The 23,283-nt window shown below is 43.1% G+C and overlaps 1 protein-coding gene and 1 long non-coding RNA gene across 5 annotated transcripts in view; one reads left to right on the forward strand and one right to left on the reverse strand.

Moving 5' to 3' along the window:
- Positions 1 to 20,695, reverse strand: part of LOC137484756 (uncharacterized) — a 67,927-nt gene extending 47,232 nt beyond the window's left edge. For 2 of the 4 annotated variants that reach the window (XR_011005016.1, XR_011005018.1), the window contains exons 1-3: positions 17,388 to 20,695; positions 9,063 to 9,156; positions 7,715 to 7,910 (exon numbers count right to left, since the gene is read on the reverse strand). This is a non-coding gene — a long non-coding RNA (uncharacterized lncRNA). The remainder of the gene's footprint in view (positions 1 to 7,714; positions 7,911 to 9,062; positions 9,157 to 17,387) is intronic. The other 2 variants (XR_011005015.1, XR_011005017.1) reach the window with 2 other exon arrangements.
- HIC2 (HIC ZBTB transcriptional repressor 2) overlaps positions 1 to 23,283 on the forward strand; it is a 72,208-nt gene that overhangs the window by 9,628 nt on the left and 39,297 nt on the right. The gene's annotated exons all lie outside the window — the stretch shown is intronic.

The raw sequence follows: 23,283 nt of genomic DNA on the forward strand, positions 1-23,283 counted from the left end.
AGCAAAAGCAAAGCACATGCCCTTTTGAGGCGGAGGGGAAGTCACTGCATTTCAATGGCTTTGACCATCAAAAGTGGTGAGTGGGAGGGTATCTGACAGCATTAGTGCTGTTGATTGGCTGGCTGGGGTTACGTTTTCCCAAGTGCGAAGGTAGCAGCTGTCCTTTGAGGCATGCAGGATGCAACATTTCAGGGGAACTTGTAATTTTTTTTCCCATTAGTGGGAAAAGAACTGCTCCATGCTGTGCCAGGCTGCTGTCCCTTGCCTCCTCCGTGTCAGGGCAGGGGGAAAGGGGCTGGGTGCCCATCAAGAATGCTTCTGATGGCACAGAGAAAACAAGCCTCTGCTAAACTTACACGTTACTGGAGACTAACCAGTCAAGTTTGTTGCTTTAATTTTAACTTCCCTGTTTTGTAAATCTTCTGGGAAGGAAGGATGGCATCATCTCAGGTGAAGTCCATGTAATGCCAGGGTGTGGTATTTCTGTAAGTCAGTGCCTGTTGTACTGCATTTTAAGAAAATGCTTGAAATTAGAGAAGTGGAAGATAATATGAACATGGTCATTTTGTAATAAAATAAAAATACGAACAGTGCAACCTGGTTGTTGGTCAGATCACAGTCTTCAGGGGAAAATATCTTTAATAGATGTCATTGTATGGCTAACGCTGCACTTGGCACCAAAAATTAGATTTAATGCTATAAATGGAGATAAAGCCCATTGCAGTTGACAATATACTTCCAGACAATATCCCCAGCTAAAGAGCTTGCAGTGCAAGGCCCAGATAGGTGCTGTATAGATAACTGGCCGGGGGGGTCAGATTCTGCAAATGCTTATTCAGGCACTTTGCTTGAACTCAGTGTGACTGCTGGAGTAAGAGCTTGCACAATCCAGCCCTAGGAGTGGGGCTGGAACCTTAAAGCTGTTGGTTAAAACAGAACTGCTTGGGGGGTTTATTTATTTTCCAAGTGCCTGGTGAGGCAGGCTCTAAGTAGAAGCCCACTTCCGACCCTGACTTGCATGCCTGTTTATTTGCTGTAATCACCTGTAACCTGAAATTGCAAAACTCTTGTGGATACACTAATGATGCCTTAGTAAAGTTCCCCTAGCAAAAATTCAACTGGATTTTAAAAGCACATGCTTCTTTCAAAACACTTAGCTATAAAGTTCAGTTCTGCCAGCCTGGTGGGCTGAGAACATTTTGGAAAAGGTCAGAGGGCCACATTGAATGCTATGGGTCCAATTTCCCTGGATGATTTGTTGCCTGTGCTCTTTGAAGGGAGTGGAGCACCTGCAAATACCCTTCTGGGGATTCCCTTAAAATGTGGGGAAGCCTCCAACAGGTGTGTGGAGCTGGCATGGCCTTGGCCCAAGGTGGGAGAGGTGTGGCTGGGACACGTCTGAACCTGCACTTGGGCTGGAGCAGGGAATCAAAGAGGCTGTAAGTGGTAGCTGTTCTCAGCTCCTCTCATTCTCCTGAGCGCAGGGAAGGGATGCTAACCTTCACCAGCTGGAATTCAGAAGCTGTTCTCCGTGGTTCTGCAGCCTGCTTGGAAGTAGCAGTGGGCAAGGGAGTTGCAGCTGCTTGTCCCCCCCTCTTGAGAGGCAGCGGGTTGGCTGCCGGGGCAGATGCTGACTAATTGTATCAGGAAAGAAGTGGGAGGCAATATAGCTGATTCAGATCCCTGCTTTAAAAACCCAGAGCCTGGCTGAGTGAATGCCTGATTAATGTATTTTCTTCTCAGATTCATTTGCTTTGAGGTCACAGTTCAGAGACTTAAGAGAAAACAGGCAAGACATTACGAGCCTCGCTGGATGTGTGACACACTCGCTGCCTAAGTGCTCTCCGTGTAAAAGGCTCTGACACAGGGAAGTCCCAGATAGACTGCGGTGTCAGAGAAGGCTCTGGCTGGCAAGTCTGCTTGGGTAGGGGTTTGAATCTTTATTTTTCTTAGGAGGCAGTTGCCTGGCTGGTTTTAATAAGTTATTCCTTCTGATGGGTCATTGGATCTTCTTCATAAGATCTTTCTGGCTTATTTTAAACTTAAGGTTAACAGGCATTTCTTTTGCTTTCATTGAAAAGAGTGTAAGCACTTCATCTGAGTAGGAAAAAAAAGCATGGTCATTCAGAGTAAGTCAGTCTACAGTGAATAACTGAACCAAAAAAAGTCCAAGTGGAAGAGTACATCAATGCTACTGAGGACAACAGACTTTTAAATTCTGTTCGTCCCCAGAAGTCATAGAGAAAAATATGTTTTCTCTGTCCTGCTTCTTGTCAGTGGGTTTGTCAGAAAGAAATCTACCTCCTTCCCAATCTAGTTTGTAGAGTGTATTTGCTCTTCAAGAACAAGTCAGCACAGTAATCCTGTTTCACGTTAACTGTTATGAAATACGGTGTTAACATTTTAGCCCTATACTGGCAGGAAATGGGATTTAAGAATTTTTTTTTCTTTAAGTAAAAAAGAGTTCAGGAGCAGGATTTAAAAATAAAAGATCCTTACAATCCTCTCTCTGAGTCAATTTTCATAGCTTAATCTGTCAATTAATCTCATTTGCCTATTATGCAATTTGGCTTATGATTTTAACTATGATAGTCTTCAAATACAAGTTGACACTTCAGATTCCTATGCTGGCATTACCTCCTAGTCCATAGTGTCTCCTTATTGAAATTTATGCTTTGGTTATCTAACCTGTGGGATTCTTTTCTTCTTCCCCAGTTGTGCATATACTTGTTTTTCCCAACCATTCCTACATATTTGCTGTATCACGGTAATCTCCTTGTTCCCTGGGCTGTGTTTATTCCTATCTGTTTTCTCAGTCTCTTTCCACACAAATTTTACACCGTGCTTTGGGCTGTCCTTCATAAATACAAGTAATTTCTTCACTGTAAGCTACTGCAGAACTTCAGAGAGCCGCCAAAATAGTTGCAAGTTACATCCAGGCAAGTATTGCTGTAGCATCTGTTTGTGCATGGAGACTCTCTTTAGAACAGGATCTGTCTTTCAAAACTCTCTGCAAATGCTCTTCCTTATTATAATACTTCAAGGCTACTTGCCACAAATATTTTTTTCCCTGACTTGTATGAAACTGTAATCCCAGTAAATGAAGTATCAACACAGATGCATTTAGGAACAGGGGAAATGGGGAATTTCCACTGTTAATTGCAGGAAAATCTGGCTGTTCTATTGACAGTGGCCTTCAGCTTCCCTTAGTATTAGACGTTTTAATATTTGATTAATTCTTCTGGAATAGAAGAATCATATGACAGAGTTTTAAGGAATAATTCAAAAGAGACAGACTTTAATGTATTGCTGCTTTGTCTTGCCAAATACCAGTGGTTAGATTGAAGCTCCTGATTGTACAATTCCCACTTACTCTTGACATCAAACCTCCAGCCTATGTCAAAGTCTTGCTTTCTAGAACTGAATGTCCTTACATCTAGGGGAAACTTGTGACTGATGGAAGGTTTGATATCAAATGCTCTCAAATCCCACTCAGTAAGCTGAGGGTGCTGATTGCTAAGATCAGGCCCAAGATCAAAAATGCAATTTGGAGATCATATCCCTCCAGCAGCTGGGTCACAGAGCCTTGGAGAGATGCAGTAGATAGTTTCATTCCCTGCCAGGGACAGTCCTGAGCACTCTCATTAAATTGTTCATTATTTCTTATACACATATGTGCATTCTTTCTCTGTTTAAAACATATACATGTATGATACCAGACATGAGTGTGCAGTAGCTGTCAAGGTACACTTGACATTCACTTACAACAGGAAAAAATGGGTTTTGGTACTTAGTGCTGAATAGCAGAGGCCAACTCATCAAGTTTTTCTATTGCAAAAATGCTAGGTCTGAATTTCTTGAACAGTGTGTCTCTAATGGCCCAGAGACATGACAGCACATGTGAAGCCCATGAAGGGGAAGACACGGGACATGAATTTTTCTACAGGTTTTAACAAAGCCAGAATCTTCCATGCCCTCTCTGCTCTGCCACACAGAACAAAAGCCCCAGGGGTTTTGTTTCTAAAGTCATTTGAGAACTGCCAGCACAAAATGAAAGCCCCAAGGGCTTCTCCAGTCATTGAAGGGGCATCCACCACCTATAAATGTGAAAATGCAACTGAGCTGCACTTTGAAAGTGAGAGGGCAGTGGCCTGGCACAGTCACTGCGGGAGTCACTGAACTAGCAAGACTGACACAGTGTGGAACTCCTGAACTTGTGCTTAAACAAGTAATTTGTCTAAGCAGTATGTGACTTACTGCATGCTGCTGGCGTGTGGGCCCCACATCCTTAATGTTCCTCTCCCACCTTCCCCATATCTGCGCCTAAGTCAGCTCCCCTTTGGGGACGCTTGATGTGGCACAAAACCTGCTGGAAAATCCTGAAGTCAGGCTTCATTTCAGACTCAGGCATGTAAGATGCCTGGATCTAACAAGAAACTTGAGCTTTCCTCCACTGGTTTTAGGCGGGACTGCCACCACGGTGTGTGGAGGTGGGGGCTACATGGCTCTGTGAGCGCAGGGCTGGTCCCAGCACGGGCTCCACGAACAGGTGTGCAGGCCTTGGCAGGGAGCAGCTGCTTTCCCGGAGACCTCGGCTGCAGCTCCCCCTGAGCAAGCAGGGCTAAGGCACCATGGCAGGAGTGGGAGGGCAGCCTGGGCAGTGCCAAGGCTCTCAGAAGAGCAGTGTGCGCAGTGCTGGGGCACTCAGGAGGGCAGCATGGGCAATGCTGGGGTTCTTGCTTCAGCCCTTGGCTGCCTGAATTCCTGGCAGGCAGAGCTGCTGCGTGGCTGCTGTCACGGACAGTTGCACCTGATGTGTGGGAGTTACTTGGCACATGGTGGATGTAGTTTCCCATTGATTTCTGGTGGAATTGATTTATAGAGCTATTTAATGGAATTGATTCTTTTTACAACTTTTTTCCCCTCTTAAAGACCAATTGTTTTTCTTGAGTGATGGCTGCAGGTTTGTGTTTATGTATTAATATGCTTGTGGACCCACAGTCCCAACTGTGTTCTCTCTACTCAAACTGCAAAAGAAAGTCTGAATCTCAAATGCCATCTTAAATTTTAATATTATGTTTGATGTATGACCTGGGATAAATTAAACGTGCTAGAACTTGCAAGATGAAATCCTAGTGGTGGGTATAACCACAAAGCAGTGTTCTATTAAGCCAAGGACTGTCGAGAATGTCTGTTGTGGTTGTGTCTGGGTTACAAGTGGCTCCCTTTGGTTTAGTGTAGGTGGATATTTTTATTCTGCCTGGCTTGTGAACAAGGGAATGAAACTTCAGAATTTACCTACAAGAGGAGTCAGGCTCTGCTGACTTTTCCTTTACCAGCCCATAGGTTGGAACCACATTTTTATCCTAAACCCAATATTTTTATTGTATTTTAATGTATTTCATTGATTGTTACTCCAAAGTGGTTTGTATTAAAGAAACATTATATATTATACCTGGAGTAGTACTATGAGAAAGTGTGAATACCATAATTCTCTGTTACTGTTTGTACTTTGCAGGTCAGTTCTGTCAATAAGTTTAAGTGGCAAATTTGTGTTGTGGTTTTGGGATTCTTTCTTATTCCCTTCCTTTCTGTCCTTCCTCTTTCAAGAACACTGAAATAAACATGGGCAGGATCCTTACTCTGGGTGGGACTCCTGAGCAGATATGCCGCCCAGATTTCCAGATCAGAGATATTTTAAATCTCTCTCTGTGTGCTGAGGGCTTAGGGTCCAGCTAACAACTGCCTGTCAGTATACAACAAAATAATCTCTGAACCAGCCAGCACCCAAGTCATAAAAGAAATTAGTAATCCAAAAGTACCTCCTTGAATGGCAAAGTGAAACAAACATCAACTGTCACCGTTGTTGTGTGTGATCCCTGTATGAAATTTACCTAAACAATTTGGCAGCTGAATGTTGCACTAACTGGATCTTCCAAGTGGTCTGATGTGAGCCCAGAACATTGGGTAACCTAATTATCACCACAGAAGTGAAAGGGATAGAGACAGCAGTAGTCAACGTCCTATTTGAATAGAAAAGCTCTGAACTTCATTACTGCTTATGAAAACTTCCACCCATGGCCAGCTGTAATCTGGAGCCATCTAAAAACTGCTGAGAATCCAGCAGGGCTCACTCCTGTGCCTTACACTGTGAGTTTAACAGGATGGCCAAGAGTAATATCATAAGGATGCTGAGTGTGCAACTGCTGCAGGAGTGGGCTGTCCATGTGAACAAAGATTAGCAGGAAAACTGTAGATGGTAGATGCATGATGCAGAGCAGATAATAGCAGAGTATCTGGTTGTCTTGTATCTGCAACTCCAAATACCACGCACGATTAATTTTGGAAAAGGACTCCAAATGTAAGCAAATTGCTTTGACCCAGATTATAATCTGGTAAAGGAACCTGAATTCACAGGCAAGGCAATATGGGCCCTTTTGCAAAACATGGTATTTAAATGTGGCTTGCTTAGAGAAACTTCCAACAACAATCAACCTTCACCCTGTGCCCCAGAGGACCACCAAGACTTTATTCAATGTCAGAGTGATCCTTAATGCCAGTCTTTGAGAGGGAAAACTGCATCCTTGCTTTGTAAATGAAACTGCAGCAGTTGAATTATACTGTTGTTTTACAGAGGTGTTTTATATACCACAACCACATTGTAAACTAGATGTTGTTTGCTTGGAATCATCCTAGTGATTTGTAGTCTGTCTCTGGCAGATGTGTCTCTCTCTAACCATCATGTGCCCTAAGCAATTAATGCAGAGTTAACAAAACCTAGAGAAGGCAACTGCTCTTATCTGTCTTGCCCCATGCCAAGTCTTTGCCTTCTACTCTCTGCTGGGAAATAGTACAAATTCCAGGCATTCTTTGGAAGGGAGAGGGTTAAATTTAAAGAGAAGGGTATCTTGTCTTTCACCACTACTGGGGTGGAAAGATTTTAACTCTGCCTGTTCCCCAGCGGTGCTCTGTGCGATGATACATCCTTGTGGGATAGGTTGGACGTTAAGGAACTGTACTGCCAAGTTTCTTCATAGTCATATGGCCAGATTCAGGACGTCAGAAGAAGCATTTACATGAGAATACATGATTTCATAGTTGGTGTTATGTAAATTGGACTGTGTTTGGCTTAGGGACTGCAGAACCCTAAGGCTGTCACTGGGCTGTACCAGCACAATCTCTTCCCTGAAGAATGTTCCAGTCTAAATAGTAGATGATAGTAGATGGTAGATAATAGTAGATAGTAATAGAAGATAATAGTAGATAGTACAGCTAAAGGGGAGAGAGGAAGCAGAGACACAAACAGATGCATTATTTGGCCAAGATTGTGTGACAGATGTAGAGAATTGGGAGGAGAACCTAAACTCCTTCAGTTACAGTTTACTTTGCTGCCAGAATAGGCTACTGTTACTATAGCACTCTTTTTTTCATCCTTACTCTTCCAACTAAATTAACTTTCCTTGCCTCGAGGACCGACACAGTCCCTGTACAGTCTTCTGGCTATCTTAGCTATTCCAGAGAACTGGAACAACAAGCACATAAACAAGTCACTGCACATTGAGTGATCTTTGCTTACTCTCTGTTCTTGGGGCTTTAGCTCATGGCAGTGAGAGGTAACCAGTTACAACCTAGGACAAAGCCAGCCACACAAGTACCAGTTGCTTCTGTATTTGCACAGCTACTCATCAGTCCTGCTTGTTCTAGAGATGCCTACCTTGCATTTTGGTCTGCAGGTTCCTGGTGCCAGCCCACATGGGGTGAGGCCAGGTAGCGCCAACACCACCTCAGGCTGCTCTGGCTCCACTTCAGATCTTCATGGGCACCTTGCTAGTGTTAAAAATGCCTTGCCAAACTTCTACCTTACAAAGCGTTTGAGAGACTGCATTTCTGTAATGCCTGGATTTGGAAAGCTGTGAGATGGAAACAGATATTCTCCAGAAGATGATAAACAGGACCAAACAGTTACTTACTCTTTGTGTGTTGCCTTGGTAAATTTAAAGACTTCCATGTATTAAATGATGCAATAGCAAATTCCTTACAAAAAATAAAATATCTGTAATCAGATAATGGTTGCTCTGGTGCTAGTGGTAATATGGCATTGAATATCTCTTGGTTTGGCTTCCACGATTCAGGAGTGAGGGGAACTGGAATGGTGTTTACTGAGCCAATAAACTTCTCACTAAACATAATTCATGAGCTCTAGCTGGCTAATAACCAGGACCTCAATGCTCTAACAGTTGGCCCCATACATCTTAAAACAAAGCTTTATTTGAAGTGAAAACTTTTAGAAAAATAAACTTCAGGATTTAGTGGCCTCTAATATTGTCCGCCTCCACAGGCCATAAGAGATCTCACAACTAGAGAGTAGGTTTAAAAATATTTCTGTTGCAGTCTCTGACCAATGCTGAATGACTCCAGAGATTGCCTTGGCATAAGTTTTTGTTTGCTGTTTTCAAACTTAGAGGAATCCATATGCTTCTTTTAAAATAGCACTGTGCAGGCATTTTTCTTCCCTATTTATGTTAAAAAGAGTTTCTGCTGGCCATTTGAGTGCTCTAGGCAGTCAGCATTCTTCAGCTCTATGAAAAAGGTGAAGAGCTGAAAGAAGGTTTACTCTCTCTAAGATGGCATTTTAAAACTTACTTCCATAACCTTTCTTACACTCCGGATTTTTCTCTGGAGATATCTTCATCTGTATAGGTTTATTTAAACACTTGCTAGAGTATGTATCAGGATTTCCCTTCCTCTCCTCATGAATGAAAACCTGTGCTTTGCAGGTTCACGCAAGGAGTGCTCCTCCTCCGAGCACTACAGAACTTCAGATCTGGATTGGCTTCAGATCCCCATCATTTCCCTGTGTGTAGAAGAGTATTCCTGTGTTCTGTGTTTGTTTAGTTTCTCATGAATTAAATTTACATTCTTAAAGAATCCTGAGCAGTGCTGAGGGGTGTGGGTGAATGGTGGCTCTGCTCTCTGGGGCACGTGTAATTTGTACTGGGGCAGACTAGCTCATTTTTAAGAACTGGGAATCACTTAATTTAGATTTCTGCTAATGGTTTTACCTTCTGGGGAAGCCTTGCCACTCTGTGCTGCAGCTTCTTTCTTGGATGGATGACGAATCGAGGTCTGCCTACCTCCTGTCAGATGCTTTGAAGTCTGTAGATGAAAGATACCATATGAATGCAAAATACTTGCCAGTTAATGTCAGCAATGTCATTTTGCTTGTACCTTGATGAAAAAAGCTTTATTGTCAGCTTACAATGAATTGATCTGCATATGCACCAGTAGTTCTTTCCCTTTTACTTAAGTATTTTGGAAAATTGTATTGACTACCTCTCAGAAACATACAGGGAGGTTAAATAACAAGCAATACAGATTATAGAGGAAATTTCTCGTCATGTGATACCTTGAAGATAATATTTTGAAAGGGAAAGAAAATAACAACTATGCACAAGGAGATTCTGCTAAATACTTTCATTGCGGTCTTTCACGGCTTATTTGCTCATGCAGAGCTAAACCTAGTTCCATCAATGCATAGAGAAGTTCTATTATTATACACTGATTTGATAAGATAATATAATTAGTGTCTTGGTCCATTGATGCAGACCTCTACTGTCCAAAACCAACATTAGGTTATTAAATCAATTCTCGTATTTGTTACAGTAATAAGATAAAATAGCATTATTTAGATACCGCTTGTCTAAACTTAGATAAGTTGTTCAACCGTATCTCTGTTTGCTTATCCACATTCTTCTTCTGCTTTATAAACCAGCACAAGTTCGTGAGGCAGTTGCATCTTTGGATTTCCTGGTCTTTATTGTTTGGTGTGGCAAGGTCTTCCCTGTCAGTTATTTGTGTGTTGTCTGTGTGGCTCTGCCTCCCCTGTAGCAGATGGCCACTGAGGAAATGAGGCTCCCGTGGATAAATGCAGCAGCAGCAGCTGCTTTCAAGAAGGGTATCCATGAGCAGGCCACAAGTGAGATGGTGTCCAGGCAGCTAATCTGGACAGATATCTACTGGCAATTTCTGCTGACACACAGATCAGGAGACCTGGAATTTGTGGCTAAACTGGCACAGAGCCAAAGTCAACAGAGAAGAATTTTTAGGTAGAAAGGCAGGTCTGAGTTTCCCAAATTACAGTTGTCTTGGGGAGCTTGGGAGCCTTCTGGCTTCGGAGAAGGAAGAAAGAGGCTTTGCCAAATGCCCATTTCAAGTATAAATGCTCTCTCAAGCCCTTAGTACATAGATACAGTTATTTAATATTCTGCTGGAAGTGGGTTGGCTTACTCAAAGTTTGCACAAATTGGTTTTGTAGGTAACCTTTGATGAGTTTTGTTTCCTGGTTGTTTTTTTTTTTTGGGGGGGGGTCTAGAGGCACAGATCCTATAGGACAATGACTGATCCAACCTGATGTTAAGGCACCATGGTGTCTAGTGAGATCTGTTGTTTTTAAATATTATATTTTGTATCAACTTGTGCTGCAGACTACAATTCTGCTCTGTCCCTTTGTTTTGTAACACATTTATTTGCATGGGAACATCCTGCTTCTTGCACGTGAGGACTTCCAGGATGAGGGCTGAGCCCTGCTCAGCTTTGTTCCCAAATTCTGTGTTGGAACACAGGACTCTTTGAGAGTGCAAAGGGCCAATTTGTGCTGCTGTGTGCTCCTGGTGTGCTGGCATGACTGTGCAGGGCCAGACAGGGAGGGAAGGCTGTTTAATGGGGCCATGTGTTATTGGAACTTGCCATCTAACATTCCTCGCTTTCCCCAGTGTGTTCTCCCCCTTCCAAGCTGGAATGCAGTAATTGCCATACCAGAAAGAAGCCATGATCTGTCTGTCTAGCCTGGCATCCTTTCTCTAAGACAGGCAAACACCAGATGCTTGAGGGAAAGGTACAAGAACTCCTAAAACAAACAAATATGGTATAACTTGTGCATAGAGGAAGTTGGTGGTTGGTTTATGCCCTGAGGTGAGGGAGTTTCTAGCCTTTACATGAGCGTGTAGCTGGGTATTCTCTTCATATATGACAGACTTGCACTCAAGCCACTCCCTGCCTCTGGAGTTGGGTGCCAAGGAACAGCAGAGTTCAGCTGCACCACTGCACTGTGCTGGTGTGGTCCTCAGTCCCCAACTTTTGTAGCAAGGGGTCTGAGCTCCCGTAGTGTGTTGCTGATATCACTGCAGAGGATGCAGTATTACCAAGTGACAGGATTTACTCTGTTCAGTAAAGTGTGACCTGAGCTCTGCTCTGTGTTTGGCTCCATTGGTGCTCAATCAAGGCCACCATAGGGGACCACTGAACCTCTATCACGAGTCACGATAAGTGCTGCTATCTGGCTTCCTCCCTCCTGGTGTTCTCCAGTGGCCAAATCTTTCATCACAAGCTGCACATGCAAACAGCGTGTCCTGCCACGCAGGGACCTTTGCAGGAACTGGTGTGAAACAGCCTCCAGCAACTGAAAGCATGAGGAGGAGAGGCCTGGGGAGAAAGGAGAAAGACCTCAAGTGATGGCTTCATTGTCTGGTGCTGATGTAGAAGTCAGTAATATGCAGGACTTGTGCTCACCTCAGGGATGAGGAAGGCGAGAGTGCTTTTTTTAATTATGTATTGCTAATTCTTTCCCAACCAACCAGCCTGGGATTTCCTTGCATTCTGAGGCAATGCTTTAATCTGTCTCCTGTTTAACAATCTGAACTTGCTTGAGAAGTTGTTTTTCTTTCTTGTGGAAGATTGCATTGGAGCCAGAGTGTTGTTTACCCAAGATCTATAATAAAAATTCTTTATCCTTATTTTGTTTCCTCTCCAGCTCGAAAAGGGGTGGCATGGAAAGTAGCACGTATTCCATAGGGAAGATCTTTCAGGTTCAGCCTATTTAGTAACCACAGTTACCAGACAGCTCTCACTTCAAGCAGTTGGTCAGTCTCCCTTGTGCTACCTGGACTTCTATAGTCTATGGTTTTGATTTGCTGCAAGCTCTCCCAGTGGTCTCAGGTAAACTGAAGCAGGGAGGTTGAGTCTGTTCCCAAACGGCAGCTAGGGATTGACCATTACCTGTCATTTCTCCTCTGTGAAGTGATTTTTGCAGAGCCTTTTGATGAAGAAATGTTCTGTCCAAGCCACTATCTGGGTTGTGGTATTTTATAGATGAAGCTAAAAGAGGTCCATACTACTTAGTAAGCTGGAAACATACGTAGCTGCTAACAAACAACATAACAATCTCAATTCTAAAACTGGAGAATTATCCTCTCTGTTAGATAGTCAAATCAGTAGCTCATGCAATGGTCTAGATCCAGGTCCATTGGCAGACTGCAGCTGATGTGCCTTGAGTGTCTGGCTTTTTTTAAATTCATGCAGTGAATATTTCTTATGTGATGTTGTCTTTTCCCATTTTTTTATTATATCAATATTCTTTTTTCTTCTGATACTTTAATTTTTAAACAATGCATATGGTCTGATAGATTGAAACAAAAGACAGATGCAGAGCCAGATGCAAGTTTTTCCTAAATGCAGCTTTAGATTTGTAGGCATGGGTAATTAGAAAAAGAAAATTTATCATTTTAGTTAGCTTATTTTTAAGTGGTGGGAAATGAGCATTTTTTAGCATGGAAGTGGGGAGACTTCCTATGCCACATTCAGCTCCAGCACTGCATGTGACTTCATCATTTGTGCAACCCACTAATCCCTGCATGGACATTCTTAGAATTAAAATGCTCTTAATTTAGTAGAATGAGATAAATGAAATTAAAGTTCCTTTTAACACAGAATGAGGGTGTCTGTACAGAGATACAATGTGGTTTAGCTAATTCACTTTAAATTCACAACTTTAGTTAATCTGAATTAAGTTTCCCAAGTCCTGCGTGTAAAGACATCTTTATTTAGAAAAAGCTGCTGTTGTGGAAAGAGCAATGGGCTCAGCCCTGTCCCGAGGCATTCTGGCGTGTGGCTCGCTTGTTCCAAGACAGAGAGTTTCTGGGCATTAGCAAATTGTCTACCACATCCTTTTCTTCTCCTCTCAGAACGCCTCTGTGCCACCTCCTAAAATTGTGGTTTCTGAGCCATTACTCTGAGTAACTTGCTCTGGTTGTATTTGCTGTGCAGCAGAGGAAACAATATTTCAGCAAGTTGAACCATTTTGGAGCAGGGAAAGTGAAACTTGTACCAAAACCAGTAATGAACACACCCTTTGATCTGAAGGGCCTGTCCAGTGGACATTCCCTGCCCAGGCCAGGTACAGAGCAGGGAGCAGGATGGGGGATCTCTTGTGCATAGCAAAGGTTTGTGCCATAAATCCAGACTTGTGCTGCATATAATTCGGAAGCCAAACCATGAGAACAACTGTCTTTTAGGGCCAGAACTTAGCTGAGAGGCTTGCTCCTGAAAATACTTGCTTTTCTGCTTGGAAAGGATCTTGTGGTCATGTTACATTTTTCTTATGAAAAGAGAAACTGGTCACATGGGTCAAATACAACCATTTAGGACAAACCCCTAAATGAAACTTACTGTTTGCCACATGCAAGGAATGCTGGACCATGTAACTCTCACTGCAAGTTTCACCCAGTTCACTTTCTTACAAAGTTTGTTTTCCAACCCTTGCCCTGATGGGAAATTGTTCATAGAATAGTTGCATTGTCTCACAAGCTGCTGGTTTTGGTAAGAGATCAGCTGGAGGGGGATCACTTGGATTTCTCTACATTTTTTCAATTGGAATTTCTAGTATGTTGATCATAGATGTCATGAATAATGGGTAGGAGATAACAGAGTAAAAATTATTTTATCGCACTCCATCTTTGAGTTGGGGTACTTGGATAGACACAGTGAGGAGGAGGTGGTTTTCCATGGCCAAGCTGATGAATTCAAGTTCCTTCTACGTGGCGAAGTTCTGCCTGACACGCTGAAGTCTCCAGAAGTCCTGAAAGCATCATGCACTGTGCGTGTGTACTATAAATAAACTTTTAAAAACGTAATTTAAAAACACCTTTGGCAAAGCACATGTTTAACTGAAACCTGTCTGGTCAAGGTTGACTCAGTGGTGTAGGATGAAGATGGGGAAAGAGCAAGTGGGAGCACATAAATGAAACTTGCTGTCAGAGAAAAGACACTTGTTTGTCATTTTCAGGTTGTCCAAGCTCTTGGCATGTGAGCTGTGGGAGATCCCTAGTGACTTTCTGGATATTTGCCCTTGGCATGCGTGTTTGTGAGTGATTTGAGATTTCATTAACAAAGCTGCAGGAACAAGGTTAGTTAACCTGTTAGAAAAAGATCAGATGGCTGGGAATCACAGTTGATTCTCCAGTTCTAAGAATCCAAACAGCTCAGGCTGAAGGTCTCCAATCAATTAGACAAAATAATTTCAAGAAGTCCTCTTAATGAATTTTTATGTGTTCCACCCACAGATCGAATAGCTGCATCCCTTTATTTTGAATGGACAATTCTTTTGATCTCTACAGAACCAGAGGAGGTTTGGGGAGATGAAACTCTCTGAGGGTAAATTGCTCTGATAGTATCTGTGAGGGAATATAATCTATATAATCTGCACTGCTGCTGTCTCAAAGCAGGTCTGACTTACCTGCTTGTTTTTTAAGTTGTATGAAAACATGATGCATCTTCAGGCAAGAAAAAGAAATCTAACTAAGGCTTCTTTAGATGGGGCATTAAGGGGTTAAAGGCATTGCCCAGTCCCAAGGAAGCCTGTTTCAAGACAGGCATCCAGTGGAATAAGGTTTTGCTGCAGACACAGGCTGATGTGCTTGCAGCAAGGACTGCAGCCTTATCAGTAAAGATAAACATGCAAAGGCTTCCAAACCCCTGTGTCCCTGCCACTTGTTTGGGATCCTTTTCCAGAGACCAAGAGAAAATACAAGATCTTCACCAAGATAGATGCTACTTTCAAAGGGGGCAGCCAGCAGACTTTGTAGACAGAGACCATGTATTAATCTGTGGTTTGGAACAGGTACAGGAGATATTAGTTTACCTGATTCAAAATAGTACTTGAGACCTGGCAGTATCATGTGGGGTTGGCCCTTTCCCCTCAGCCATCAGTCTTTTGCTGAGTGTCCAAATGCTGGACAACTCTGGGTTTTGTTGCCCTCACTGAGTTACTTGCCATAGCTAATTTCTGCTGCCAAGCAACCTCCAGGCTTTACTACCCACTTGTTTGTCATTTCCCACAAATACTTTGAATGTTACTTTAGTTTAATCCTGGTGCTGAGAGGTGGGTAATGGAGATAGTGTTTCTGTTAAAAATGCACAGGATCAGCTACAGAATTTCTGGGCACAGAAGAGGCCACTTGAGTTGCCTGAAAAAACAGTCACTATGGTATTATTACGTGTAATTAAGGTGTAGCCTTGAAAATAATACACTTTTCTTATTTCTCTCTCCTCCTGTTTGTCACAAAACACAGTAAAGCAGGAGATGCAGAAATCAAGCACTTGGCTTCTTGAGGTCAGATTCCAAAAGTCTGCATTGAAAAGTGCAGAGATTATTCCAGATGGCTGAGAACTGGCACTTTTTTTCTGTCCAGGAAAGTTTGTGCCATTCTGCAGGCTCAGCCTGGGTCCCTCTGTTTTGCCACTGAGCCTGATTGACACTTACATGTGTGTGGCCTTTTTACACAGTGGTGGACTTAAGTTTGAAAATCCAGACATTTTTGGACTGTGACAACAGTTGGTATGGTGTTTCAATCTGTATTTTATTTTTTAAAATTTATATATATACTATTTTAAAAGGGACTGTGGTAACTTACTGCAAAAATCAGAGAGGAGGACAGTTTACAGAAACAACTGAAAAGTTGCTCCCAGCTGAGTGAGTCTTTGAGTGTGAAAAAAGAGACTTATTTCAAAAATTTCTCTTAAACTTGCAGTGTGATAGATAAAGCTAGTTCTGAGAACGTGAAAATGTGGGCTCCATGTGCTAAAGCTATTTGAAAAGAGGTGTGAGTGAAGGGGCTGAGGTTGGTGTGAACGTCAGACTTCCTGCCTTCTGCACTTTCTGTGTCGCAGCTGTAGCACGTTCATAGTGTGGCACTTCTTTTAAAAGGGACTCTGAACTAGCCCAGCCTTTCAGTGAAAGACAAGCTGCAGCCAGAAATTCTGGCCCATCGCTGGATGACAAGAGGAAGAGCTTTGTTACTAGCTTGTGTTTGATCTTAGCTGCTTTTTTTCTGCTCTCAGTAGCATGCTAATGATACCTGTGGGAGGTGAAAAATGGGTGAATTCCTGCTAGGGTGCAGACAGGTTCGCAGTTTTTAGTTCTTTCTTGTCCTCTTCTTCCCCTCTGGTAAAAATTTTGGGGGCTGTCCCAGATACATAAAAAGGAACTTTTTCCTAGAATAATTTCTGTCCTATATCTGCTGAGGAGTCTGAATCAGAAAGGCAGTAAGCAGTTGACTCAGTTTGTTTTGTCTCCTCTCTCCCTTTCTTATGTTTGAAATTATGAGTATTTATGGGAAATGACTGGCTTGAAAGTCTAGGACAAGTCTGAGCTGCCCATAAGCCATTCCTTTTCTACAGTTCATTTTTGCCTCGTTTATCTTTAAAGCTGAAATGCCACGTGCATCCTAAATCCCCTTTGTTTCAAATGCCAGTGTTGCCAGTTTCACATTTCTTACTTGTTTATCCTCTACATAATATGTCCCTCTTGGTATCAGAGGACTCAGTGGGGTGGGCAGGCTGCACCCTGGGTCAGAAGAACAGGGAGATGGTGAAACAGAAGAGTGCCAAACCTGGAGGCAAATACACCCCAGTTGCTGCTGCTGCCCAGGGAGAGGGTCTGCAAGTTTGCGATAAGGGATGGAAAGGGACCAAGAGGGATGGGTGGGCCCCCAAAGGCCGTGATCTGGATGCCAACATATCTTGCTCCAGCTTTGCAAGGAGCAGCATGCAAGTGCTTCAGAGGGAGGGCTAGTTGTGGTCTGTGGTTTAGGGAGTTGACACAAATAGTCTCTGAACCCTTTTTTTACGGGCCTGCAAAGGAGTGCTCTCTCTGGGGAACTGGAGCCTGTTGTCCTTGGTGTAATCCTTTCTTGCTTAGCAGGTTCGAGGCTGTGCTCAGAGCAAGCAGCCACGGCTGGCTGGCAGAAGGGGGGGTTTAGCATCCTACACGTTTCGTGCTGTGTTAGATTAGAACGGGAATGTTGGTAATTAAACTCTTGGGTCTGGGTTTCTGTTCCTAAACTACTGCTGTAAATCAGCAATTGAGTTCTGTGGCAGGCAACATTTGACAAAATTTCTGTGCCCAAGAACCGTGTGGGCCAGGCTATTTTTAAACCTCTTTCAGTAAGTGCACTGTTAACATTTTTGTGGACAGAAAATACAGAACAGTGTGTTGACCTTCATTGCTGGTCAAACTTCAGTTGCACCCAGATATAACTGATAGCAGGTCTTACCTGGATTTGCTTTCTATCAATGCATTTAGGTGGTCACATGGAGGAGAAGTGAAATATTTCCATAATATGTATATATCACAGATACCTGGATGGAGTAAGAAGAAATAAGAAAAAGGTGTGTCATAGGGGAAAATGCATGGCAAATCTTTCAACTTCAATGAGAAAACATTCACATAGTTCAGATACTTCATTCTGCATGAAGGCTGATGCTGAACCTAATAAAAATCATCCAGATGGAGAGAGATCACTACCTAGTACTAAAATATCAGCACTCCTATTGGTGTGCGCTGTGCTTCTTGTACCTGGCAAAGCACTGGTTACACTGATCTCCCAGCCTGCTTCCCTTCCAATTGGGAGTTCTACAGGGATGACCAGGGGGAATCTTAGTGATAAAACACAGAAGCTTGTTTGCTTAAGAGAGCATATGTACATCTTTTAACAATCTGGTTGTGTACCTTCTTTGTGGGAGGATCCCTGACCATATACAGAGACAGACAAGTGCTAATTAACTTAATTTGGGTACAGGAGGTGGTATGACCTTTTCCAAAGTGATTCTTTTGGGCTAGACTTTACAGAGAGGTATTTGCTAGGACTGATGCCTGGGTTTGCTATGAAAACATTATTCATACAGAGGTGTAAAATTCCCTGGTGTGGCTGGGGAAGAAATTAACCTCCCAGTCTTTCTGGTTAGGGTTCATGGTTCCTTGTCTAAAAATTGTTGGCCTGGTGTCCAGATTTATGTTATTTGGTATCAAAACACAGTTACATTTTCTATCATATCTTTTAGCACTGAGCACAGCAATTAGATCCAAGTTATTATCAGACTATTGGTTTTGGACACCACTCACTGGGTTGGGAACACCCCATCTTCTATTGGCAACACAGGAGGAAATTAATTTCTGAGTAATTTTTTTTTTCTGAACTATCAAGGTGTTATTTATTCTGAGCATCTTCCAAATTTCAGTATCTTTTACCAAAGAAGTGGTAAGGCCTCTTAATGCCATCTCTTTGCTGTGCTCCCTCTGAGCAGCTCAGGGACACAATTACAAGCACTGAGTGTGCCTACACCATCCGTTTTTTGTTCTTAATACCAGCACTAAGCAATCAGTCCCAGTTGCTCCAGTGCAGACAAAACCAGAGGCAGCTACAGCACTGCCTTAGCAGCAACTGCAGAGAGCAGAGCTTATGGAAATGTGCCTGAGGTGAGCAGGACAGAGGGCCACTGGTCTGACTCTGCTGAGGAAATGAAATGCAGCCCCTGACTGGAGGCAAGTTGCTGTAGACCCCCTGGCTGGCCACGTGTCAGGCTCACAAAGCATTTAGGAAGCCTGGCTGCAGAGAAGTAGGCAGAAAGCTGTCCATGGTGTCTTACATCCCGAGAAAGGTAGGAAGGCAGCTGATAAAACTGAATTTTCCTCAGGCAAAGAAATATCTTTGCTCCCTGTTGCCTTCTTATGTATTTTTAAAAACCCCAACAAGGCAACTCTCCCTCATTCCCCACCACCACCCCCAATAACAAAAAAGCACAGGCTTGCTGGACCCTAAGAGAAACAAACCTAAGCACCTCTTTGGAAAACACTGCTGAGGCCTGCGGCCATCCCGCATTCCTGAGGCGGCTGCGAGCCTCCTCCCCAGCGTGCCTGCCCAGCGGGGCAGCCGCTCCGCTCCGCTCCGGCCGCTCTGCTGCTGCTCCCTCGCTGCACCAACATGCCCGCGCACAGCCCCCGGAGGGGCTCGCTCCTCTCCCCGCCGTGTCCGTAGCCACGTTTTGTGCTGCCCCTGCTCAGGGGAACAGAAGAAGCGCCTTCACCATGCGGCGTTTTCTGCCACGTTCATTCAAAGGACAGCTCCATGTCTGAAGTGCTGCCAGACTGAGCTAAGAGCACCACGAAGCAAACAACTGCCACATCCTCATCCTGCTTCTTGTCACGGCACTGCAGTGGAGCGGGAAGTTTTTCAGCAATGTAACTAGGTAAGGGGTATTTATTTTGATGAAAATGAAGGTAAAATCCCTATTTCCCAGGAGGTTTGACCCCTATTTACAAAGATCTAGTAATGCATGTATGTAGAATAAATATCTACATGAGTGAAAATGTGCCCTGCTAATATTAAAAGGTGCACGGTGGAATTTTGCCTAAGGATAAAATGTCATTTTAATTGAAAGCTGCTGTAACTTGATAGGGCATATCCACAACAGTCTTGAGGATCTACTTTAAAATACAGCTAAAGACAGAGACTACTCCCACCACTCTGTCTCTTAGAGCTACATGTCCTCTTTGATCCATCCATGGTGCTTACGATTCCTAAGAGACACGCATACTGCCAGTAGTCTGAGCTCATTAATATTTATATGATACCTTTCATCTGAAGATGTGTGCTTTGCAATTATTAATTAAAAACCATTTCACAAAACCCTAAAATTTAGCTCCATTTCATAGCTTACAAAATGAAGACCAAGAAAGTTTGTGTGTCCTTTGCATGAGACAAAACGAGATTAGGAATGTGGAAGCTTGTCTGCATGGACTTCTACTGTGCTGTACTTCTTTATCTTTCTTTTGCCAGTAACTTTGGACAAGGCAGCGCAGGTTTCCTTTGACAATAAGATGCACCATCAGCCTGTACTACCTAGGCAATACTGAGAAGAGCAGTGACTAGAGCCTTCTCTTTTGTTCTGGTTCTTCATACAGTACTTGCTTGCTTTTTAGAAAGCTTCTTTAAAAATACAACCTGGAAATGCTTTGTCAGCCCCGCAGACCACATCCCCAGTGAATATTTACTCGGATATGTTAAACCTTTCCCTTGCACACTGTAGTTTAGTTCCCATGTTAGAGTAGATAGAAGGGATGGTGGGTTATAATCCACACCAGATGTAGGCCCTCTCCTCTCAGTCCTCCCTGGTGCTTATGGAATGAAGGAGCTTGGCTCAATGTGAGACTGATAACGCGAGGAAGGGCTTGCCATGCGATTAGCCCAGTTCACTGTAAACACCTAAGTTGCACAAGTGGCTCAAACTTTGATCTTTTTGTTGTGGAAAAGAAATCTGAGACTCTAATACCTGCCCTCAGTCACAAACAAGGAGGTGGACATTACTCAAGCCCAACCGTGGAAATGTAAATACAGTTAAATGTGATCAAAATGGAAAAAAGCACTTCTTTCTTCTTTATCCCCTGCTCCCCTGTGTACTGCCTGCTTTTACCAGGGGCTCCTACTCTGACTTGCCTAGCTCTGTTTGTGATTGCAGGCCCCAGTCTCACACCTGAAACACCCAAATCCAAATGCTCCTGAGTGCTGTCTGGGATAAGGTTTAAGCCACAGGTGTAATTAAGCTTTTAAATGGTAAGCCTATTTGGTTAGGGGCACACCTAGAGACTGCAACAAGCTGGGAGAAAAGTGATGGGTTTTTCAGACTGATAGGTGGTTCCTGGCATACTGCTGCAAGGGTTAAGAAGAAGCTACAGCATTTGTGATTTAGTGTAACAACTCTCAGAACAAGATCTCTGTGGAGGCATCTGGATGTCCTAGTGAGGTGGGATTTGATTTTAATTACAAATCTGGTAATGGATTATCAAAATGATGGTTTTGCTGAAGTCTTGGGCACGCTCTTCATAGTCCTGTCTTCTTTTTCTCTCGTGCCCTCCTTCCAAAATCTGCCTGTGCAAACACTGGAGCAAAAGGGTAAGTTTCATAGGAGTGTAGGCTGTTAGCTTGTGGTCTCTTTTACTATTGGCATTTAGGCCTTTGGTTAGATTTTTAGAGGAAAAATGTCATAGTAAGTTGTCTGGTAAAATGCTGGTGAATATTTTAAGATGCAAATGTTCCTAGGCATTCAATGAGCATGAGAAAAATGGGGGATGTGAGACTTCAGTAATTCCTCACCATTCTGATTTTTTTGCACTGTGTCATAGCTTTGCTTTTATAATCATTAGAACAGCATGAGACCTTTGCTTTGCATAGCCTTGAGTTCTTGGGCAAGAATTTAATGGAACATGGAACATTAAGACATGTTAGTGAACATGTCCTAATTAGTCTCTTCCTTGGCTGCCACATCCTCAAAGGCCAGGAGCCTTACCTACGCTATACCTCTCAAACACCTTCAACAATATAGCATTTTATCCTAGTCTAGACAAAGTCTTAAGGGTTATGTTGTCTAGTCAACTAATCATTCCTTTTAGTGGGAAAACTGCTTTTCCTTTAGGACTGTTTGTCTGTTTTTTCCTCCTTGCTGTGTCTTTTCTCCTCCTTCCCTCTGCATACCTTCCCTGCAGCAACTCCTGTTCCATCTGCTCTAATGGAAGCATTAACTATTTAATTGCTGATTAGGAAAATCTTATCACGTGGGCTTTGCAACAATACTGGAGTGGGAGGCAAGAGGAAGGAGATGTGTGAGTTCCCAGTTCTGTATCACAAGCTGACCTGGGAGGGCATTAGTCATTCTTGACGCCATGAGGTGTTTAACATCTCTTCAGTCTAAGGGGTACAGCAGTTGAATGGGATTTGGATGTACCTGAGCCCTTGTCATCTCTTGCTGCTGAACTTGCTATTTGACCTCGAGCAAACTAGGCTGGGCCTTTCATCCCTTAAGTGGATAGAGGGCAAGTACTGTAGCTAAGTGCTTTTTGATTCTTAAATGCAGAAAACATATTCATGCAAAGGACTGGTTGCTTTTCTTGTATAGTAAGAAGTACTGTGAGGTTTTGAAATCTTTTCTGTATGCTTTTGCACCAAGTTGCAGAGAGTGAGATGAGAAGCTGGAGGAGATCTGCAGTTCTCCAAGCAGTGAAAGCCCTTTTAGCTCTACATTCCCAAGCAGACATATGGGGCTTTTGCCCAACTGACTTACTTACTTGTGTGATGCAAATTCAGCTGGTGGCCCCCTTCTCTCCCCCTGGCATCTGCTATTCTAAGCATTTGCGTGGGTTATCAGCATTTCAGCTCCTCTTTGCACTTCCACCACGCAGTTGCCACAGTGGGGTGTAGTCTGTAGTACGATACTTGTGAAAACTCGGCAGACTTGGAGGGGGCTGTGGGCGATGTGGTAAGAAAAGGTGTGCAGGTGGACTCTGCAACCCACGTAGTCAGTCTCTGCCCTGAGGGCTTTCCGTGGCTCGTAGTAATTGCCAGTTTCTCACTTGGCTTTGCAGGACTCTGAAAGTTGCGTTGGAGATGGGAATCGGACCTTTTTCATTCTGTTGTGAAAGAAAAAGGACTGAAATATTGGGATAATTAGAGAACTAATGAAATTGCCATTGTACAAGACAAGATAATGGCATTCTTAGCAATTAGCAAGGGAAAGCATTTCAGTCAGACTGAAACTATAGTCTTATTTGTTTGGGGAATTTATTGTTAGCAGGTGTTTAATTTCCATAAGCAATTAATATTTGGAAAGCTTAAAATTATTTTTATATGTGTAAAAACCCCTTGTATTTTACTTCAGTGTTGGAGTAACCACTCACACAATGTCTTCTTCAAAGACCCCACAAAGACCAGAACTGGCCTTGTTGATTCTTTCAAAGAAAACATGGGTGTATGTGTAGGAGAGTGCAGAGGAGAGGGTAACGCTATGTATGGGCACAGAATGGAAATAAAGGGACAAAATACCTTTGAAGAAGTGGATGAAACACGTCAAAATACTTCTCTTGCTGTCTACCTCTATCACTAACAACCCCTACTTCCTCTCCCCCAACCCCATGTCAAAAAAAAAAAAAAAAATCCATTTAGGAAACATCCTTGCAGATCACGTGGCAGCTGGCAAAGGCTGCTGCCCCTTCTGCCAGAGGCAGTTTAGGCTCTTGAAACAAAGCAAACTGGGTTGAAATTCTAGGCATTAAAAAACTAAAGCAGCTGCCTCCCTGACATCCTGGGTTGGACTCTGATTTCAGTTTCGCTTCTGCTAGAT

The sequence above is a fragment of the Anomalospiza imberbis genome, chromosome 18 (assembly GCF_031753505.1).
Source record: "Anomalospiza imberbis isolate Cuckoo-Finch-1a 21T00152 chromosome 18, ASM3175350v1, whole genome shotgun sequence".
Taxonomy (NCBI): Eukaryota; Metazoa; Chordata; class Aves; order Passeriformes; family Viduidae; genus Anomalospiza; species Anomalospiza imberbis.